This window comes from Nomascus leucogenys, chromosome 11 (genome assembly GCF_006542625.1).
Source record: "Nomascus leucogenys isolate Asia chromosome 11, Asia_NLE_v1, whole genome shotgun sequence".
NCBI lineage: Eukaryota > Metazoa > Chordata > Mammalia > Primates > Hylobatidae > Nomascus > Nomascus leucogenys.
In genome coordinates this window covers 64,417,154-64,439,094 of record NC_044391.1, presented here as the reverse complement: position 1 = coordinate 64,439,094, position 21,941 = coordinate 64,417,154, and the positions used below count along the sequence as shown (strand labels likewise).

The window sequence follows — 21,941 nt, the reverse complement described above, 5'->3', positions numbered from 1 at the left end:
TGCTGCAGTTAAGATTGACAGGCGCAAACTGAGGTGGGTGGGGGACATAGGCAGTAGCTGCTTTGTTCTGTCATTAATGGGAAACAGACATCTAAACAGCTCTTGTAAATGCTTGAATTTATATCAAATATGTTAGGCACCATTATGGTATCCTTTATTCAGTCTTTATACCATGAGTATGAAGACCCTTCTGCATTTTTACAATATGCTTCACTTTATGAAGACATGCTCCACCTTATGAAGACTCATCTAAAATGAAATTAATGAGTTCCTTCTTAGGATTGGGTTACATGCCGATGCACATATTTGCTTTTCCCACAGTGACCCAAAGGGCAGCTGGGCATTTTATGTAGGAAAAGAGAATTCTTTGTGAGAATAGCCTCATGTTTGGTGAAGAAATTTTGCCCAAAACTGAAATACAATGAAGGAGTTGCAGATTCTGTTTCAACTTAAAAATTTCATGTTCTTTAAAACATGAAAATGTATTAAAAAACTTAGCTATACCTTTCCAAGTAGAATAATCTACTACACAAGTTCCTTCTCATTGATTTTTTTCCTACTTAGAAAATTTCCATTTTTTAATGATTTATATTTACTCACTGAAAGAATCTATGAGAATTAAAGTCAAACTAAAGAATAAGGAATTTTTTTTGTTAGACAATATTTTAAAACTGTTTTAAGAAAGATTTAAAAATTGAAAATAAACATCCTAAATTTTGGTCTATGGTTTTCTCTGATGTTGTGGACTAGATCATTAATCAGAAGACTATAATTTATTAGATGAGTGAGCAACCACCAATGTGAGATTGTAATTTGTAGACAAATAGCTGAAATTATTTGTTTGGGTGAATTCAACATATATTTTACCATTTTGTAAATTTGCCCAGCTTGAAATACTGCTTTCAGAGAATTTATCAGAATCATATACATTAAGTTCACAGATGATTATTTGCATGTGTTCCTTATTTTGAGGACACATTTAGACTTTAAACTGTATCCTCAGTTACAGTGAGGTGAATAGCACTTGCTTTTCTGATTCAAAAAAGTGTTTGATTAAACTACTTCTCAACTACTTTTTTTTTCTCTTGCAAAAGGGCAAGTTAATATAAATACTTTCTGGTACTTAGAAAAGCCATAATTTTCTAGCATCTCAGTCCAGACTCTCTTGGCCCATATTTTGCGATCTCCCTTCAATTGTTGACTTGTATATTCATGTGTAGTTTAATTCAGTTTAAACTGACTACTAGGGAAAGGCTTCAGGCTATTAGGTAGAGATTACAATTATGTTCTTATTTCACTTGTAGAAAGGGCCAATTGTGAAGTACTTCTAGGAAGACTGTCTCAGTCTCTCTGTTGTGTATGGAGCTGTGCTGGTGAATAACTGGTTTGGCTTTTAAAGGTTTTGTAGAAAGTAATATATGTCTTGTCTTATCAACCTTGTCACTTATATTCTGAATGCTGAAAATTCTGATTTGTCTTGAAAGCAAGAAAGGGTCATCCCTAAAGTTTCCAAAGATGAGCAAGATAGAAGTTTAAATGTGTTGCTATTTTTTCTTCTAAATATGGTTACTTATTTTAAAGATAGTAATACAACTTATCATGATGCATTTAAAATGTTTTAATCAGTGAAACATAGAGTTGGTTGCAATTCTAATTAACTTAGATGCAAATTAATTAAATCAGAATTTCAGATAGCATTAAATATTATTTCCAGACTTTACATTTTTCATAATAAATTCACAGAAAATGAGAGGCAATATTTAATCAACTTAATAAAATGTTTCTTCAAAGCTTTAGCAGAGCAATTATAAATACATACATTAATTTGCTAAATAAAAATATTGCATATGTTAAAAAGTTGAATAGAACACCTATTTAGAAATATATTCTTGCAATTCTACTTCATATATATAACCAGTAAATTTGCATTCCTTAATTTTTTCTGAAAGGCTGTTTACTTTTTGAAACTGTACTCATATAGTCTTCACACCTCTTGGGCCCCTGAAGGAAAGATATAAAGTAATCAAAGGAAGAAGGACCCAAAGAGGCAGAAATATAATGGAGTTGTCAATGGAGAAAAGTTTCAAGAAGCAGTTCCTCATTAACAGTGTTAAGTGCGGCAGAAAGATCCAGCAAAACAAAGACTAAAAAGCTCACGTTGCATTTGGCAATTTGGGGTTCATTTGTGACTTTTCTGAAAGCATTTTGAGTAGAATTACCAAAATCAGATTGCTGAAGCTAAAAGAAAAAACGGAAAGTGAAAAATTAGAGACAAAAATCTAGTTAATCTTTCAAGTCTGGATGGCTAAGGTAGGGAGTAGATGGCAGAGGAAATGACAGGGCTAAGGGAAAGTTTTGAGGAAGGAAGGCAATTGCGCATGTTAATACACGAGGGACAGCCACTGTTGGGAGAAGTTAAAAAGAAGGGAGAAGAAAGGTATACAACAAATACCGTATACATGAATTTCTTCATTCTATTGGTAAAAATTTAGTTACACCAAGAAGCAACTTTTTTGAGCTTTAATTAGAGTTGAAAATCTGAACAGTTATAAAATTCTATTTGTTTCTAAAGTTTATGGTGTGTACTCCCCAAACTACTTTAAAAATCTGCTCACATCATTCTTTCTCATCAAATTTCACCCAGGTAGGAAGAGTTTCCTATTTCCTATTCTGGGGGAGAGCTTAGGTGAGATTACTATTATTTCTTTAAAAAATATACATATATTATATATATATATTTCTTAGTAAACTTCATTTTAATGGGTCTCAAAATTCTGTAATTCTGTGACAGATTTTTGGTCAAGTTGTTTCCATTAAAAAGTACTGATTTTAAAAATCAATGACTTAAAATGGCCACACACATTAAAAAAAAAAAAAAGAAAGAAAAAGAAAAAAGAAAACAACAACAAAAACCAAAGTGGTCCACAAAACATTCTCCTTTCCTTCTGAAGATTTTATGACGCGTTGTTATCATTAACCAGTCATTTACTATTAAACTTAAACGGCCAATTGAAACAAACAGTTCTGAGACTGTTTTCCACCACTGATTAAGACTTGGGTGACAGGTATTATGGATAATATTCATTTAGCCTTCTGAGCTTTCTGGGCAGACTTGGTGGCCTTGCCAGCTCCAGCAGCCTTCTTATCCATTGCTTTGATGACACCCACAGCAACTGTCTGTCTCATATCACAAACAGCAAAGCGACCCAGAGATGGGTAGACTGAGAAGCTCTCAACACACATGGGCTTGCCAGGAACCATATCAATGATGGCAGCATCACCAGACTTCAAGAAAGTAGGGCCATCTTCCAACTTTTTACCAGAAGTGCTACCAGTCTTTTCCTTCAGCTCAGCAAACTTGCATGCAATGTGAGCCATGTGGCAATCCAGTACAGGAGCATAGCCAGCACTGATTTGATCTGGATGGTTCAGGATAATCACCTGAGCAGTGAAGCCAGCTGCTTCCATTGTTGGGTCGTTTTTGCTGTCACCAGCAACGTTGCCATGACGAACCTCCTTGGCAGACACATTCTTGACATTGAAGTCCACATTGTCCCCAGGAAGAGCTTCACTCAAAACTTCATGGTGCATTTCAACAGGCTTTACTTCAATTATGGCATTGACCGGAGCAAAGGTGACTGCCATACCGTTTTTGAGAACACCAGTCTCCACTCGGCCAACAGGAACAGTACCAATACCATCAATTTTGTAGACATCCTGGAGAGGCAGGCGCAAGGGCTTGTCAGTCGGATGAGTTGGTGGTAGGATGCAGTCCAGAGCCTCAAGCAGCATGGCTCCACAGGCATTGCCATCCTCATGGGTGATTTTCCATCCCTTGAACCGAGGCATGTTAGCACTTGGCTCCATCATGTTGTCACCATTCTCACCAGAAATTGGCACAAATGCTACTGTGTCAGGTTCTGGCCAATGTTCTTAATGTAAGTGCTGACTTCCTTAATGATTTCTTCATATCTCTTCTGGCTGTAGGATGGCTCAGTGGAATCCATTTTGTTAACACCAACAATTAGTTGTTTCACACCCAGTATACAAGCCAGAAGGGCATGCTCTCAGGTTTGCCCATTCTTGGAGATACCAGCCTCAAATTCACCAACACCAGCAGCAACAATCAGGACAGCACAGTCAGCCTGAGATGTCCCTGTAATCATGTTTTTGATGACGTCTCTGTGTCCTGGGGCATCAATGACAGTCGTGTAGTCTTGCTGGTCTCAGATTTCCACAGGGAGATATCAATGGTGATACAATATTCAAGCTCATCTTTCAGTTTATCCAAGACCCAGGCATACTTGAAGGAAGGTAATTTTAATCGCTTTTTCTTGTTCTTGTATTTTTAATAGGTATTGTAAAATTAAAGCAGTCCAATTTGCTCAGAATTTCTAGGAAGTTATTTTGGACAGTTTGCCACAGCATTTTCTAGTATCTTCAAGCAAAATTAGTGAAGGTTGTTATTTGGATACATTTGAACAAGATAATTTCAAAATAGAGAGAAAGTCATGATGGAAATAAAATATGCAGATTTAACTTTTGATCCCTCTTATAGGTGAGAGGTGATTATGATTAAGTTTGATTGTTGCCAATGATTTATTAAGATCCTGTTTCCTTTTACAGAAAAGGTCTGCCTCACATCAATGGGGTAAAAGGAAAGAAAAAGGAAGTTAAATAGCTACTCTGTTATTTCCAAAGTAAATAATTATGGAATAAAATGTATGTAACTACCTCAGCCTGTGAAAGGTCAATTACTCCTTTAAACACTTCAGAGGTGGGTACATAATTGTTGTATTCCTTGATTCTTATTTTCGTTATTGAGTTAGTATAAGGACAATGCAGCAAATATAGAAATCTTTCTTTTGTTCCAATACTTTTTCCTGTTGGACTCTAGGCAAATTTCTAAAAATATTTGTACCTATCTAAGTAGGATAACTAAATGTCACCACATCTTAGAAGTTTGATTCATTCTGTCGGTCTGCTTGGACTGCAAAAGACAATTATGAGGTAAACAGAACTTTGAATTTGTTTTGTTTGGGAGCGCCTGAAATTTCCAGTTTTTTTTCTGAAGTCATTTATGTTAGTTGAGGGCAAATTTGTATTGTAATTCGAGCCTTTTTCATGGAGACTTTAAACTTGGCTTTAATTTCCTCACCTGTTGGTTAAGAGTTCATAAAATGTTTGTGTTTGTTTCTGTGATACGAAATAATTCCAGTGTGTTTAACAGTTTTCCCAGAACCAGAAACTGTGCATCCTGAGTAGATTTTCAATCTACTGATGGCAAGGAAAAGCAATGATATTAATATGGATTATTTCCCCCCCTCTATTTTTCTTTCATCTTATCCTTAAATGTGACCAAACTACATAAACTAACTGAAGTCTTCTAAATGTATAAGACATGTTAGAAATGATAAATCAGTGAGAATGAAAAAAAAGATTTGAAGTTCTCTCTAAGCACAATACTTACTTAATATATACTTATGCAGCATTTACCATGTGCTAGACCTTGTGCTAAACATTTGGAAATATTAGTTCATTTTGAGCTCCTAATACCCAGAGTAGATACTATTGTTATCATTCACATTTTACATACGAAGAAATGTAGGCATTGAGAGGTTGAATAACATGGCCAAATTCACAAAACTTCTGGCAATGAAGCTGGGATTCAAGCTCTCCAATCTGTGTTCTTAACTGCCTCTCATTAAGTGGTGATAAGTTGACTGCATTGTTATAAGAAAAAAAATGATGGCCTGGTGAATTTCAGTCTTTATGGTGAGTTCTTCAAATTATAATTTGTGAGTGAACCACTGGCTTCTCTCCCCAATTAAATATTAAGAAATATAAGTGCAGAAACAGTATCTGATCTATCCTTGTATACTGAATTTCTTAGCAAACTACAAACATAAGCATTTAATCATTGTACTTCAAAGGGAATCTTTTTTGCAGGTTGATGAATAGTCCCAATTATAAACCTTGTATGCCCCCTGAATTAAGCTTTTTACTTCTCAGATTGCCTAATTGTTCAGCAATTAGGCTTAGTGTTAGGCCACTGCATTGAATACCTCTAGGAGGTGTCACTCATAGAGCACACATGGCAAATGGCACAACATACCTATATGGCTAAGTGCATTGGCTCTGCTATGTAAGTCAATATTCTTTGGTCTAAGTCATTAATGATGAATGGCTGCTTCGTTGTAGACAATGTGTGCTAGTAATCCCAAGAAAGTGAACAGAAGGTTTGATAGGGTTAATAGCAGTGATTAATTCATTCATTCCTTAATTCATTGAGACACTAGAACACAGAGGTTAGGAGCTGGGGTCTAGAGTCAGAATATCTGGACTTAAATCCCAACTCCATACCTTAACTAGCTGATGACCTCTGACAAGTATCTTACTCAAGCCTTCAGAGTTCTCACTTATAAATAAAGATTGTAGTTCCTACCTCTGGGATTTTTGTGATGACTAAATAATTATATTACAGAATGTTAAATATTATATTGAAAATTACTTAACCTCCCTGGGCCTATGTTCCTTCATTTATAAATGGAGAAAAGGAGGCAGGAGATAGGGATGTGGGTGAGGCAGGGTAGAGTTGGGATATGCTGGAGGTGGAAATGAAGGAGGATGAACTGAGGTCAGAGGTTATCAAGGTTTTGAGTTTCACAACCAGTGAATCACATATACCCATATAGGTTGTACTGGGGGTCCCCAAGACCATCCTTAGATTTGATGCTTCACTGGAAGGTTTCACAGAACTCAGAAAGCTGTTATACCCATGGTTGCAGATTATTACAGCAGAAAAGATACAGATTAAAATCAGCAAAGGAAAAACACACAGAAATCTAGAGGTAAGCACATGGTTTCAGGTATCTTCTTCAAATGAAGTTGTAGAAACAGCAGACAGTGCTTAATTTTCTCAGTAACAAGGTGTGACAGCATGTGTGGACAACCAGGAAAACTCACTCCAGCGTTTTTGGGATCAGTTTTGGGGGTCAGTCATGTAGGCATGAGGTGCTGTCATGACTGACCTTAGCTACTGTGTCTCCAGTCCCTCCCAGAGGTCAAACTGATAGAGAATGGCCCTAGGTCCCAGGTGAACAAAAACAGGCATTCACCTGGGCATACATCACATTGTTAGCAGAAACACTTCTGACATGGCCCAAAGCTCAGGTATAAAGTGACATGTTTATTAGGTAGGATATTCCAAGACCTTATGGGTTATCTCTTAGGAGCTAGTCAAGGCCAGCCTTGAAGACGGTTGGAATGCACAGGATTTGAATAGCCCAAGTCCAAGTTAACCCTTTACTGCACATACATATATACCTATACATATTGCTTTGGTCTAATTCTTCCAAAATTTACGTTGAAACCTAATTCCCATTGTGGTGGTACTTAGAGGTGGGGCCTGTTTGGAAGTAATTAAGTAATGAGGTCTCCACATTCACGAATGGAATTAGTGCCCTTATAAAAGAAATTTAAAAGCAGTTTCCTGGCCTCTCCTGCCATGTGAGATCATAGCATTCTCTGCTGCTGCCATGTGAGGATGCAATAATAGGTGCCATCTTTGAAGTACAGAGCAAGCCCTCACCAAACACTGAATCTGCTAGTGCCTTGATATTGGACTTCCCAGCCTCTAGAACTATAAGCAATGAATTTCTATTTTTATAAATTAGTCTATGGTAATTTTGTTATAGCAGCCAAACGAACTAAGGCAAATATACATATATGTATGCATACACATAAATGGATACATAAATATGTATATATACATATATACATATTTAAGGTTTTGATGAGGATGGAGTAGAATAAAAATCATCGAATTGCCAACTTTTTAGTTTTGCAAATAAAGCTATTAATGAACTGTATTCAACTATCACCATTACTTAATAAAACGAGTCATTTTTACCAGCAAAAAAGGTAGAGGGACTCAATTGCAGAATACAGATGTCCTTATCGAGATAAGACATTCATGCATACATATGCACATATGTATTCACAGAGCAAAAATATTATTCAAATTGCATACATTTATAATATAAAGGCTTATTTTATACCATTTCCATAAATAATTATTTCTTTGAACAATTTTCAATTTGGAAATCTATATTTGATTATATACCACAAAGTAGAGCTTATTCTTCCAACAGTTTCCTATACTATATTATTTTTTCAGTTTAACATAGAAAATACTATTTGCAATACATAGAAGTGTTGGCAAAAAATAGAAAATAAAACCTATTTTATTTCATTTGGAATATTCTGGGAAAACTAAACTGGAAGTCCAAGAAATGATTGTGCCATACCTTTGGCTGCAGTTTGGATGACTTGCTAGAGCAGCTTATGGTTAGGAAGCTCAAAGGTTCCGCTTATACTGAGCACTGTGAGCTTGAGGGTTGGAGGTGTGTGGGCATTAAGTGCCTCAAAAAGAACAGTCTAGAATTTATCTGAGAAGAATGTTTTGGATCAGACCATGAAAAAGTGTTTGGGAACAACTGGGCCAGATGTACTTCTTCAGTCTTAATGTATAGTACCTGACTTGTGGAAATACAAATAAGAAAAAAAAAAAGTGGACGATGCTTTTAAGGAGTTTGTGATATAGCTATAGAAATAAAACTAATGGGAATGAAACAATACAAAGTAATGAAATGCTAAATAAATGGACTATCTACATAGAGATGAGAAGGTCTTAGAATGATGGAATTTTCAGGGAAGATGTGAAATCTGATCTGGACTGTAAAGAACTAGCAGGATTTGTACAAGTAGAAGGAGAGAGCTTTCCAGGTGGGAGAAAGAGAAGGACCTGAGGCCTAGAGGAGGGATTAGTCATAGACCATGCCAGCACCAGTGGTGGCCTCAGCAGCTTAAGTGGAATTCAGTCTTATTTTTAATTTTTTTAATAAGAGTCTCGCTCTGTCACCCAGGCTGGAGTGCAGTGGTGCCATCAATATGGTTTAATGCTAATTGTGCACTTTTTAATGAAAATAGTTTTATGAAAATATGTTATGAACAGATATGATCTTATACTTTGGTTTTAGAGCAGCAAAGCCATGGTTTTTATTAAAATATGATGAGTATATTGAACTCACTTGCACTATTTGCATACTTGTAATATTTGTGGATTATTAATTTTAAAATAAATCAGTTGGTTATGCAACGTAAAAGATAGATAATAACAAAGCAATAACAAAATGGAATCCACAATGGAGTTAAGTTTACCAAGTGATTTTACTTATATTGGATACACCATCCCTCAAAAGAGAAAAGAACTAATGTGCCAAGTAGAAAACATGCATTTCACTACATAGTAGCTCTCTGAACATGGGCAACTTACCTAAATTCTAAATTTCAGCTTCTTTAAATAGGGATTCTTTGCAACCTCTGCCTCCTGGGTTCAAGCGATTCTTGTGCCTCAGACTCTCGAGTAGCTGGATTACAGGCATGTGCTACCGCACCTGAGAGACAGGGTCTCATCATGTTGGCCAGGGTGGTCTTGAACTCCTGGCCTCAAGTGATCCACCTACCTCGGCCTCCCAAAATGCTGGAATTACAGGTGTGAACCATGGTGCCCAGCCCAGAACTCAGTCTTAGAATAAAAACATTGACTTCCTAGTGGAGGACCAAATGAGGCAGGTCTAGAAAGGTAGGCAGTAGAGTTGGACTATGAATTGTGCAGACAAGACATACAGATTTATGAGGGGGCAAACATCTGTAATTTATTGAGCAAATGTATGTTGAGTACTACTGTGTGTCAGACGCTGTGTATACTACCTGTAAGTAATGACTATGTCAGATGTAATCGGTGCTGCTAAATGTTTAACAATAAGCCCCCTGGGGGAAAATATGCCCTGATTCATAGTGTTTGCTGATGTCTATGGTATAAATGCACCCACAATGGACTATTTAAAGTTATCAACATGACTTTGCTGAAGGCAGTGTTTGAGAAGACATGTGCACAATCCACTTTCTCCAGCTGGTGAGAGCCAGGTCCAGCACACCAATGGATAATCCCAGGCATCGTAAATCTGAAAAGTGGTATCTCTGGGAGAGCCATCTAGCAGTATTGTTGAGGGTAATTGGTAGAGGGAGGAGATAACAGCCTAAGGTTATTTGCTGTACCAGGCGTAGAGCAATAAAGGCTGTGCTGGAGTGTTAGTAGTGAAAATGGGGAAAACATTGTGGATAATGGAAAAATTTAAAGGGAAGAAAGAGTGAGACTTGGAAAAGTAGCTGTGGGTGATGAAGGAAAAGTCAAAGATTGACTTCAGCAATGCTACTGAATTCAGTAGTCAGGGAGGCCTATTATTAAAAATAGTATGGTTGGTGTTATAGTTCTCCACTCCCATGACCTTTCACCCTAGCAGCTGAGGTTCTTATGCTTCTTTTAAAAACTTAATCCTATCCCATGCCCTGGGACTAATCCTGGACTATGCAAAGGAAGTTCTTAAAAACTTTACTAGAGGCAGCTGTGTGATAAGATGAAATGAGTCGTGGGTTCAGCAATTGAAGGTTTGGTTTTTAAACCCTGGCTCAGCTACTTGCTAGTAACCTGGCCTTGAATAGTTTGCTTTCAGCTATTAGACTTTAGTTTCCTCATCTGAAAAGTTAGGACTGTAATGATGGACATTTCGCCTTCACATATACTATCTCATTTAATCCTCAAAACAACCTGCACAGAAGACCATTCAAGTCCTATTAATGCCCTATATTACTCACAAGGAAAATGTAAGTCAGAGGATCTTGATGACTTGCCCAGGACTCATAGCTAGTGATAGAAACAGAAATGCAGATACGTTGATGGCAAATATTAATGATCATTATGATTTTTTGAATCCTACCTGTGTGTGAGGAACTTCATATGTGCTATAAGCATTTTACTTATGTTACCTTAATTATTCTTACAATCACATTGTGAATTATCACCTCTATTTGAAGAAGCTGAAGTTTAGAATTTAGGTGAGTTGCCCATGTTGAGAGAGCTACTATGTAGTGAAATGCATGTTTTCTACTTGGCACATTAGTTCTTTTCTCTTTTGAGGGATGGTGTATCCAATATAAGTAAAGTCACTTGGTAAACAACTCCATTGTGGATTTCATTTTGTTATTGCTTTGTTATTATCTATCTTTTAAGTTGCATAACCAACTATTTGATTTCTTTTGAAATTACTAGTCCACAAATATTACAAGTATGCAAATAGTGCAAGTGAGTTCAATGTACTCACCATATTTTAATAAAACCATGGATTTACTGCTCTAAAACCAAAGTATAAGATCATATCTGCTCATATTTTAATAAAACTATTTTCATTAAAAAGTGCACAATTCGCATTAAAAGTTAATATTAAATTGATAAAATAAAAATCTTAAAGGTAAGACTATTTTGCATTTTAACATGTGTATTACAACCAAAATTTCACATTACCTGAAGTTATTTATGTGTTTGTGGGAGCTATGAATTTTTTAAAATGTGGAAAACTGATTCCAAAAATAAATAAATTAATTAAAACACAATTAGTAGACAGTTGGGTTCAATTCCCTTCAGAGAAAGTATTTCCAGACAGTGCCTAAAGAAGATGCCATGATCAAGGCCATGCAAACCTCCAGGATCCAAGAACATACTTGAGCTATTTCAGAAAATTATATTTCAGTCGCTTAATTAAAAGTTTTTCCTATAACTCTGATTAAAAATAAATTCAAAAGTATGGACAATTACAAGTCTATTTTAAACATTACAAATGATTGGAAATAAATAGGTATGCTCAGCAAATTCCTTCCTTTTCTTGGGATAATGGGCAAAATTGCTCTATGGTGTAAGGCCAGATTTATAATGTAGCCTCTGATGGTTCAATCTATACATTGTTGTTCCAATGCCTTTAATTAGGATTACTCTTTCATCATGCCACTGAAATAGCTTTATTTGATCTATTTGGTCAGAATTAATGAAAACTTCTGATGGATAGAGAAGTGTTAATACAGCATGTTTTACTCCCTAGATAACTTCTGCAAAATGCTGCTAGAAAAAGAAGTTATTCCAATATATCTGTAAGGTTTTCCAACTGTGTGTTTGATCACATTAGAGAAAAATATTTAAAAGGAACTAAGTAGAGTTCATTTACTTGAAAATCAATTATATTCAAAATGCTCATTATGGCATAGTGTATTGAGTTGTCCACGTTGCAGCAAAATAGAGGTTGAATTTCATGACTCTGCACTTGGAACAGAAGGAAAGTAGAACCCATCACTGGAGAAGAAAGGTTGTAAAGTAGAGAACTTTTGAAGGAACATAGAATTTGTTTAGTGCCAGACTCCTCTTCTGTATAAAGCCTGCCATCTACCAAAGAGCTGGACTGGAAAAACATTCATAAAAGAGACATTGAGTAGATAGATAGTGATCTTCCTAGGGTTTTGTGTATAGATCTTGGCCTTAGTATAACGCTGCAACTCTCTTTACCATATCGATTCTCTCTTCTGAGCCAGCATTAGATGCTCTTCTGCTTTTCATGCCAGTAAATAATCCCTTAATTTATTTGATTGAATACATCTATGTAATATCTTCTTTTTAAAAATTGCACAAATATTTTCATAAAAACAATAAATTATAGAAATCATACAGGATACTGTCATTATTCCACTTTCCATAATTCTCTTTGAGACTGTTTAAATCTAAACCAAATATTCTTCAGACTCTAAAATTAACTTCTAAAATTGTAATCTTATCTTACATAATGAAATATTTCCTTAAATAATATTTTCTCTATAAATTAAAAAAAAAACAATGAAACTGGTGAAATACTGTGATTCTGACCTCTGCCTCTATCTCAGGTACCCCAGGAACCCATGTGGAATGTTTATTAGGAAGTATTCTTGGAACAAACACAGAGGAAGGGATGTGATGGAAGCAAGATTGGGCATAGGGAGAAGTGGAGCTGTGATGTGATCCCAGTGAAGGTCTCAGCCAACACATGGGGAGCTCTGGATCTAAGAGAGTCATTCCAATTATTCTGAGTTGTGGCTGGGGCTGGACATTATACCCCATGCAAATTAATTATTGGATATGATCTGACCTTGGAAGGAGATGAAACTTTAGGGGAGGCAATTTTCTAGAGCCATGACATTCCAGCTAAAGAAGGCTGATAATTGAGGGTTGTTTTCAGGCCATATTTCCAGCAGATGGGAAATAAGCCCTTCCTCCTTGAAGAGGGACCTAAATGTCCATAACAACCCATCTTTGGTTTCATTTATTCTGACCTGATTTTATTTGAGCTTTCTTTCTCCCTGATGTTCAATGAGAGTGAAGATAATCCAAGCAAGTAGCCAATTACTTAAACTCACAGAAACTTTGAATTAGAGATATTCCATGGCAGTAATAGATTTGGTTCAACTTTTCTCCAGAAACACATGTCTATCATCATAGTTGGATTGATACTTGGGAAATAAAGCGAAAATACAGATGGGAATAAAATACTGACTGTACAGTTTACTTTATCACCATAAAATTCCAGACTCCTATGGATTGATGAAGAATGGGATAAGATGAAGAGGTATTTTTTTTACGAGATAAACTCTTGTAACAGAAAGCCAAGTGATATTTTTCCTGTTTTCCTCAAATTTCTGCTAAGGTAAAAAACTGAAACAAAAGTTTCTAAGCTCTGTGTATTCTACATTGAAGGAGCTTCGAGAAATTAATTTAGCTATCTTCCTGCAGATCTTAATTAATTACATAGCTAACCCTGTCACCAACAACCATTTTCACCCCCTCTTCCTCAAGCCCAAGTGAAAGAAGGGTCATCATCAGTCTTTTGGAGATAGTAGTGTCCATGCAGAGGCGAGAGGGAGGGAGCTGTTTGCAATCCTCAGTATCAAGGAGGGTTGTTTTAAGATAATCACTTACACAAGGTTAAGGATGCAGCAAAGGGAGGTGGGAATCTTGTTCCCCAGTTGGAAATCAGCTTATCAGCAGTGTTGCTGATTTGAGTCTGCACTACCTGAACAGGGGAGGGAAGAATTGGAGAGAGATGTGAGGCTCACAGCAGCACGATGCCTTCACTCTCACTTTTTGGCTTGGCAAGGGTACGTGTTTCTCACAGAGGAGAGCTGGTCTTGGCCTGTGTTGCTGATACCTAAGCTGGATGAAGAACCTCAGCAGCAAAAGGCTGCAAACAATCTTCCTTTGGTGGAGAGCTGATTTTCTACTTCAGATAACTGTTTAGTGGTAAGGACCCTGAAGGAGCCAGCTTTTGGATACCTGCCACACTGAGGTCATTGAGAACCAATGTTGGGCAGTGAAAGGGTGATGTCTCCAAAGAGGGTCCACTATGGGAAGCCATGTGAGGTTTCAATAAGCCAGACACTCTTCAAGCTCATCCACCCTTCTCAGTTCTGAAAGTTGAGTTTCAGTGGGTCACTGTCCAGTAATGGAAGCATGGCCAGGAGATTCTGCTGTTCCAGGATAGTCTCCTACTTTGCCGGTTTTTACCTTGCCGGGCAGAGCTTACTCTACAAGTGGAAAGTTCTCCCTGATTGCAGCTGGAGGCAGATTGCCTGGATTTATATAAACTCTACATTGCTAATTGTACAGTCCTTTGGTAGTTTAGTGAATGATTCTGTGCCTCAGTTTTCTTATCTGTTATTTGGGGATAATAAAAATGTAATGTTATGGGGTTGTTGTGAAGTTTAAGTGCACATAGCTTCTATAAATCATTCAGTCTAGAGCCTGGACTATTGTATAACCTCAGTAGATATTCAGTGTTAATGAGTGCAGTCACAGCTTGTCATTTTTTTTTAAGTGAAAGCAAGTTTATTAAGAAAGTAAAGGAATAAAAGAATGGCTACTCCATAGACAAAGCAAACCCAAGGGCTGCTGGTTGCCCATTTTTATGGTTATTTCTTGATGATAAGGTAAAAAAAAAAAAGGGTGGGTTATTCATGCCTCCCTTTTTAGACCATATAGAGTAACTTCATGATGTTGCCATGGCATTCGTAAACTGTCATGCGCTGGTGGGAATGTGGCAGTGAGGACAACCAGAGGTCACTCTCATGGCCATCTTGGTTTTGGTGGGTTTCAGCTGGCTTCTTTACTGCAGCCTGTTTTATCAGCAAGATTTTTTATGACCTATATCTTGTGCTGACCTCCTATCTTATCCTGTGACTTAGAATGCCTTAACCATGTGGGAATACAGCCCAGTAGGTCTCAGCCTCATTTTATCCAGCCCCTATTCAACATGGAGTTGCTCTGGTTCAAATGCCTCTGACACTACCGGCCATTTGATCTCATTTTAACCTACTCTTCTATCTTCTCTGGCCTTTAAAGAGTGGCTAACATCATAGGACTCTAGAATATCCGATCTCAGAGAATAGGTATCAAGTTATCTTTCTGAGGGCCACAGGGTCATTTAGGACATCACTAACCATTACCATGTTTCTGGAAGTAATTTGTAATTGTGTAATAATATTTATCAAATGGTTAGCATTCTAGGAAGCAAAACTTTTAGATTTCCATAAGGAAAACAGCTCTATTGAACAAGCATTGCAGAGTGGCAGAGAGCACAGCCTCATAAATGAAGTTACTCTTTTTCTTTATTTGTCTGTGAAGTTAGGGACCATTTCTATAGTTCATCACAGCTTGTCATTTCATTGTTTTATATTGGACTCTGCCATGAATCTGCAGCACACATAGCTGGGACTCTGGTGATATCCTTCTCAAACTTTGTGAGGTAACTGAACCTGTTGTCTATCATCTGGATTTCCTGCTGTTGGCTAAGTTCATGATTCAAATCAAATGCCTGACATTGCCATTGTCTTGGCTTAGACAAATGACTCTCAAATATCAGGGTAATTAAACACCATTTGGAGGAGCTTGTAAAAATACATGTCTTCATATTTCACTGACAGAAATTCTGATTCAGTAGATCTGGGGTTGAGCTCAAAAGGTGGTCTATAGATCACACTTTTTTTTTTTTTTTTGAGTCTTGCTCTGTCACCCAGGCTAGAGTGCAATGGTGTGATCTCTGCTCACTGCAACCTCCGCCTCCCGGGTTCAAGCGATTCTCCTGCCTGAGCCTCCCAGGTAGCTAGGATTACAGGCATGTGCCACCCCAGCCAGCTAATTTTTGTATTTTTTAGTAGAAACAAGTTATCGCCATGTTGGCCAAGACCTGTTTCAGGCTTCAAAAGTGCTGGGATTACAGGCATGAGCCACCGTGCCTGGCCAGATCACACTTCTTTGAACACTGTCCTAGAACAGAATTGTAGAATTCTGTTGGGACTCACTCATTATCAAGCACCCATTTGGATATTGATGTTAGCCTGGAGTTAACATATTTATTGAGTATCTACTACATGCTCAGAATTTGCCTGTATTTACTTATTTTTACATTCTAAGCACCTAGCACTCAATTATTGACTGATTAAATAAACACAGGATGGGAAAAATTTTCTGATAGGAGCAAATAAAGGGCAAAATGCAACTAGTCTTAGAAGGTCAGAGAAGTTTCGTTCAGATAAAGTGCTAATCTATATTCTGAAGAATGAACAAAAGCGATCTAGTAAGTGTTTGGTCTATGGCATGGAGGCTGAAATATTTGGTTGTCATGAGTGTACAGATAATGATTGAAGCCAAAATAGTGAAGAATATGACTTCGGGGGAGTGCATAGTGTAATAAGTTAAAAAAGAAAAAGGTCGGGCCGGGCGCGGTGGCTCATGACTGTAATCCCAGCACTTTGGGAGGCTGAGGCAGGTGGATCATGAGGTCAAGAGATCGAGACCATCTGGTCAACATGGTGAAACCCTGTCTCTACTAAAAATACAAAAATTAGCTGGGAGTGGTGGCGTGCACCTGTAGCCCCAAGCTACTCAGGAGGCTGAGGCAGAAGAATTGCTTGAACCCGGGAATCAGAGGTTGCAGTGAGCCAAGATCGTGCCACTGCACTCCAGCCTGATGACAGAGCAAGATTCCATATCAAAAAAAAAAAAAAAAAAAAAAAAAAGGCCAAGGACAGACTTCTGAGATGATAAGAGACATAACCATACCCTGAGTTAATGGATTTCTCTTTTTCATTTTATTATATCCTGTTCTAACAGGAAATTCTCAATGCAGCTAAATTTTTAAATGAGCAGTGATCTTTACGGTCATTCTTACTTCTTATTTAATGGGAAATGTATTTGAGAATTTTATCAATAGTCATATATTAAAGGTGAAGTCCACTTCCAGTGAGCCAGAAAACAAAATTCTTAATTATGGCTCGTGCAAGCTTAGCCTCCTTTGGGCAGGATATAACAGTATATGAGTGGGAATGTTCATAGATCCCGTGTAAGATGTTGGCCAGGTATTTCCCTGCTCACTTTTTTCTGCTGCTCACTTTTTCTGCTGCTCACTTTTTCCACTTTTTCTAGATGGTCAAGTAACACTTGATGTTCAGTCTTATAAGCATGGACTAAGCATGGACTACTTAGCTGGAATAGCATTTGAGAAATATTTTTTAACTGTAATTTAGAATCCAGTGAAAGCTAAGGAAGGGGTTCACCCAATGCATGTGACTTTCCCCTCTCCAGGCTCCCTAATTTGTCATCCAAAAACCCTATAATCCATCACCTCCCACAACTGTGGGGAGTATGAATGAAGTTGATAAGGTAAGAACAGAGATGGGATGAGAAGGAAACTGGCTGAGGGAGGGAACTTGAACCTGAATCCAAGATCCCAAGTAAGTAAACAAAACGTAGGCTCCTGTGGGCTCTGAAAATTGAAACCAGAGGCTTTCTTCTGCCAAGCACTCTTCTGCAAGTCTCCTACCAGTGAACAGCTTAGAGGTGTCAATATGTCATACATAAAAATACTTACATGTGAATTGAAATTCCATGTTAAACACCTGCTATGGTATCAGATATTAGCAGGGGTATTGAAGACAAGGTCCTTCCCTCCAGGAGCTTACGTTCTAGTTGTGTGTCCTTTACACTGGAGATTGCATGCAAACTACTCTGAGCTGAATCCACCATGCTAGATTTGTTTTGTATAATCCTTACAGTGTTTTAATAAAATCTTAAATTCGTTGGCTTCACTTAAAAAGTTTTTGCATGAAAATTTGGATTTCTCGGTTGTCTTGAAAAATCAGAAAGTCTGGCAATTCTAGGCAAAACATTTATTCATGGCAAAAATCCGTGTCATGAATGGGAGCCATGAAGCAACTGTCCCTTTAAGGTGAGGCAAGCCCTCCAGTGCCCATTCCTCAGGTAATATATCTATCTAGCATCTGTAGACTTATGAGTTTGTAACTCTTACTCTGCCTCTCAGGCACTGTAAAAACCCTTCTTCAGCAGTCCCCAGGTTGCAGTGTTCAAACCTTTTCATGCAGGAAATCTAAAGGTACAGCCTATCCCACTCCAAGACTCCAAAATATTGTCCAGGAATGCTCTAGTTGTAAAAGTGTCCTCAGGACCTCCTTGCAGTCCAGATCTTCTCAGGTGACCAAATTTTTCTACACTTGAGTGAGACAGTTTTTCACAAAAATTGTCAAAACAAAAATGGCATTGCTAGCTGAACATCTGTATACCTAAGAGAGGTGATGTCAGTCTTTACAAAACAAGAAAGATCTATCTCTTTAAAGTTACTTGTCTTCTACTTGGAATAATGGAACCCATAGACCCGACACTTTCATCGCTATAGAAGATCACTTAAATGAGTCTTCACCAAACCAAGTTATAAATCTATTCTCTCCTGTGTGACCCTATTAATTACTTGCTACACCTATGGGAAGACAATTAGAACACGATGAGGAAAGTATTATGAAGATATGAGCCTGGTATTTGAAATTTAGTCAATACCTTTAATAAACTCATTGACCCAATTAATAAAATAATGTATATTTTCTCCCAAAATTATCACCTTTAAACACTAAAACTCATGGAATCTTGCCTGAAAATGATATAGCATTGAAAATTCTCATTCAACTTAAAATATTTATACCTCAGCCATTTGCCATAGCCCAGTTTTTCATTGCTAGGTGAGGTACTTTTTTTTTACACATTAGAAAGTACCAACTCAAAGATATACAGGTCCTTTTAATTCATATTTTATAGTATAATATTATACAACAATAGAACTGTGAAAGTCTTTAAAGATCATCCAGTACAGCCAAAGTATTTCATTTGTGCACATTAAACCCTCGACAGCTGTTTTTAGACCTAGTTGCATTTTGCTAGTATCCATTGTGTTGCCAGGCTTTGATCTGGAGGATTCCTTATCTGTGGTCTACAGAAAATGAATTAAAAATCATGGCCTTTCATCTACTGTGAGCTTAGCCTTGTGAATCATTTGCTTAGCCCTGCTCCTTTTTAGAAGATGTGTTGTTTTTCTCACTGGTTCCTGGTAAGAATCCTTTTTTTTCTTGATGAACCAATTCCTTTATCCCTTTTTACAAAAGGTCCCAGCAGATGTCACTTCACATTTGTCAAGCCTAAACCACATAATCTTTTTAGCATGGGATGTTTTATAATATCTTCCTGTAGCTTTCTCTTTACTATCTTTAATTAATCCCCCAAATTGCTAAGTAGTTGAACTACATGATCAAAAAAACATTGGGGAAACCTTGGGAAGAGGGCCCAAACTCCGTTTATATCTCAGTTCCATATATGGAAATGATGATTTGGGGCAGCTCACTCAATTGTCTGAATTAACTCTATAATTTGAGAACTTATAGTGGCCTTACTTTAAACATAACTACAAAATTTCATTACATATCATACTTGGATATCAAAAAAAATTAATCATGAAATCTATAAGATTTGGATATTTAAGTTGCTCTCTTAATAATACTGTAAGACAGTGAAATATTATCATAAGACAGTTAATATTTTATAAGGTAGTACTTGATAATACTATAAGATTCTCTATCATGGTGCCATTAAAGAAGAGAAGTTGAAAAATAATTTTCCTTGCCTTGGGTGTAGTTATTCTGCTGTTATTCAATATTTGATCTAAATTCTTATTAAAACAAGTTTAAAACCTATAGTTAATACTCTAATTTTTCCCTAGGAGGATATTTAATGTATTCATATATTCACAAGAATTAAAAATATATATTTCCTAGAAAGCCACAAGTTTAAAATAATTCTGTTATTTAAAGTTTAAAATTGGTCTGCTTTAAAAATAATAGTAATCTGTTCCAAGTATCAATTGACTTCTTAAAATGTTAGTGTTATTTTTTTAAACAAAAGCTTCAGGGCCAATTTGTTCATCAAATATACAGTTCATCTATGTGACTTTGAAATAACAAATTAATATGTCTCTTTCTAAAAACACTGTATAGGTAATACATTTTTCCTCTGTAGCTCATGAGTTCTATGCACAAACCACTAAAGGAAATATAAAATTTTATTTCTGAAGTTATATTAAACTTGATTTTATAGGAATGACACATGAAAAAAAGCCTATATCAGGTAACTAACAACCTAAAATTAACCAATACAAATCTGAAATAGACACCTTTGAAAAAGCTATAAAAACTGAATTCCTCTGTAATTATATTTGGCTCTCTGTGTCTTAGTTGAGGTTGTTATTGCTAGTTTCATAATTAAATTATATCATTCCATATTTTAACCTTAGCTGAAAGTAAAATTTTCTCATCAAATTATTAATTACTAAATGTAAGGAGTTAAAAGGAAATGTTGACAACTTATAATTTAATCATCCCAGAACTAATAGTTCTGATATAATTAAAGGCTAGTTTAATCCAACCATTCTATAAAATTTCTTAGTTTAATTTAAAAAGTATGTTTATTTTGTGGTTCTTTTCATTAGAAAGACTCTCTTTGTTTTGCTCTAGTGCAATTAAATATTTCTCCAGGAATATATATTATTACCAATGTGCTGGATGTCAGAACACAAGGCACAGTTTGTTAAAACCCTCAGAAAATCAGAACATTTAAGATGTCTACAAGTATTTTGACTACTGACATTTACTGAGTTGAAGATTTCCATATGATTTCTTCTTTTCTGAAGTGTAGATGTTAGAATAAGGCTTTTCTGAAGTTTATGAAATTTTCTGTAAACAGATTGACCTGTGTCTTTTTGTAAGGATTCATTGTGTAATAGTCAACTGCTATTAATTTAGAAAAATTATTTATTATTCTTATTATCCAAATAGTTTTAATGAATTAACGTTTGAGAGAAGATAAACATCCTTATGTGCAATACAAAATTATTTGAGATCCTCTTTGTATGGATTAAGCTGATTATTCCCTGTGCTTTGCCAGTCTTTCGGGAATTTCTATAGTCTGATTCATGGGCTAGATCAGCATTTCCACATACTTCTGCATAGTTCAGCTCTTACCTTCCTTTTAAGCATTCAGCATTAAGGTTCAATATGTAACAAAAATTTCTGCTGAGTCCAGGGAGTCTAGTCTACTAGGAGAGTGAGTATTAGGACTGATGGAGTTCTAAGTGGAAGTTGTTTTCTAGGGTCTATCTGAAGCCTGGGTGAATACTAGTCCTAAAAGTCCTCAGCTTCTGATGGCATCATGCAACCTGACTTCAAACTACACTACAAGGCTACAGTAAACAAAACAGTATGGTACTCGTACCAAAACAGATATACAGACCAATGGAACAGAACAGAGGCCTCAGAAATAACATCACACATCTACAACCATCTGATGTTTGACAAACCTGGCAAAAACAAGCAATAGGGAAAGGATTCCCTATTTAATAAATGGTGTTGGGGAAACTGGCTAGCCACAGGCAGAAAACTGAAACTGGACCCCTTCCTTACACCTTATACAAAAATTAACTCAAGATGGACTAAATACTTAATTGTAGGACTTAAAACCATACAAACCCTAGAAGAAAACCTAGGCAATACCATTTGGGATATAGGCATGGGCAAATACTTCATGACTAAAACACCAAAAGCAATGGCAACAAAAGCCAAAATTGACAAATGAGATC

General features: G+C 36.5%; 1 protein-coding gene and 1 pseudogene across 2 annotated transcripts in view; one reads left to right on the top strand and one right to left on the bottom strand.

The window, feature by feature from the left end:
* Positions 1-21,941, top strand: part of PUS7L (pseudouridine synthase 7 like) — a 133,197-nt gene that overhangs the window by 97,498 nt on the left and 13,758 nt on the right. The window lies entirely within an intron of this gene.
* On the bottom strand, positions 2,910-4,422 carry LOC100596550 (annotated as a pseudogene). Its single transcript, XR_004032319.1, has one exon. The product of XR_004032319.1 is annotated as a putative elongation factor 1-alpha-like 3 (transcript).